The sequence below is a fragment of the Hyperoodon ampullatus genome, assembly GCF_949752795.1.
Source record: "Hyperoodon ampullatus genome assembly, chromosome: 1".
Classification (NCBI taxonomy): domain Eukaryota; kingdom Metazoa; phylum Chordata; class Mammalia; order Artiodactyla; family Ziphiidae; genus Hyperoodon; species Hyperoodon ampullatus.
Genome location: NC_136914.1, coordinates 184542025 through 184543786, shown reverse-complemented (window position 1 = coordinate 184543786; position 1762 = coordinate 184542025). Strand labels below are relative to the sequence as shown.

The following is a 1762-nucleotide window of genomic DNA, read 5'->3' as shown; positions in this document are numbered from 1 at the left end:
TCTCTCTGCGTTCCCCCCCCCCCCAAAAAAAAGGCCAGGTAAATTTTATTAATGCTTTCCTTAAAAAAGAGTCAATATAAAATTAAAGCAGAAAAGGAGACTGAACTTTGGTAACACAGTTGCAGTAATTGGTGGCACTGGCAGCAATGGGAGAAGAGACTTAATTGATTTTCTGTGATTGTTAATTTTTTGCTAATCTCCTGGTGATGGAAGCTGCACATTTTTTTTCAAAGGAAGCAAGAAGCCGCTGGACTTCTAGTTCTCCTGGCAGCAACCCGTCACAAACCAAGGATCTGGGGAATCTTCAAACCACCCCATGATCCCAGTGGGACATACTTTTGAAGGATGTTTAGTGGTCAGTCATGAGTGTGGCAAAAACTGACAAGCAGGAAGCTTATGTGTTCAGTGAGAATAACATTTTTGTCTCCAAGAGATGTTTCATTTTGAAGATGTGTGGTAACACCTTCTGCTGAAAGCACTGGTTCCCCTGTTGAAGCTTGCTAGGAATTACAATGGTTTCGATTCAATTCAAAGCTTCTTTTATTCTCCTAAGAATTTCATGAAGCTTTCTCACCAAGGGAACCCACACGGGAATTTCCAGGAAGAAATAGTTTCTTAATATAATTTTTCCCCATGGAACAGCATATTGTATAGGATGGATGAACTCTGACTGTTCATAGTGGTATACTCTGGATTTTTCAGAGAGCTGGGTAATCAATCAGCTAGATCAAACCCAGGAAATACTGATGAGTGAGCTTGACCCAGAAGTTATGGACTAATTTTACGTGAAAGATGGTGTTACTGCAAAGATGTCATTAATGAGAGTAGAACTCGTGCTAGGTTCTGTCACTGATGTCACACAGTTCAATCCTTGTGGGTATTCAGTGAGTGGAATGAAATCATAGGGGACTTACTGGGCTATTCACGCCACTCCAGAACCAGAATTTTCTCACGGTAGCTTTGAAACAAGCTTCATATGAACTCTTATAATGACCTGATTAGGAAAGTTGTGGGTTTTTATGCCAGGAAAATTTTTGATTACCCTGTTTGTCAACAGTGCTTTCTTTGCCCCACAGGATTGAAAGTTTTAAATGCCTTGGTTACCACAGGAGTGCTATGTTCAGTGATTACAATTTTGTTTTTACCAGTTTTGCAAAGAAACAATAACAACAGCAGAATTAAGAAAAATGAAGTAAAAATGCAAAAAGAAAACATATAGAAGAAGGTGATGGCTGCTTTCTATATACTGATACTGAGGCCCATGCTTTCTACAACCACTACCTTGTAGTTGCAGGAAGCCCTAGATGTGATGACAGCATAATCATTTTGGATTGTATGCATTATTATACCAAGGAGTTAGATATCTTGCATGAATGCTCTCTTGTGTGTTTAGGTATTCTATACCACTCTTGCTGTGAAACTGAAGTGCGTATAGAAAAACGCTTTACTATATGAAACTTTATAACACTTGTGAAAACAATTCAGTTTGGTTTATGCACAGCATAATATTTCTCCAGGTATCAACCAAAATTTCCCATAGACAAAGGTTTTGTCCTCATTAGGTGTTGGCCTCAGCCTAACCATCTGGGATTGTTCTATTAAATTGCGGTCAGAATTTGTACATTCTAGTTACTGTTACTTTCTAGAATGTATTCTCTACTAGTGTTATTGAAACCAATTTCTACTTCATACAGATGTTTTTCGTATACTAATTAGTTTTTCTTCCACGAATCAAGTCCTCCTAAGAAAATGATTGCAGTTA

General features: G+C 38.2%; 1 pseudogene across 1 annotated transcript; it reads left to right on the top strand.

Moving 5' to 3' along the window:
- Positions 1 to 206: 206 nt before the first annotated feature.
- Positions 207 to 1167, top strand: LOC307067137 (S-adenosylmethionine decarboxylase proenzyme-like; annotated as a pseudogene). Its single transcript has one exon. The product of its transcript is annotated as an S-adenosylmethionine decarboxylase proenzyme-like (transcript).
- The last annotated feature ends 595 nt before the right edge of the window (positions 1168 to 1762 follow it).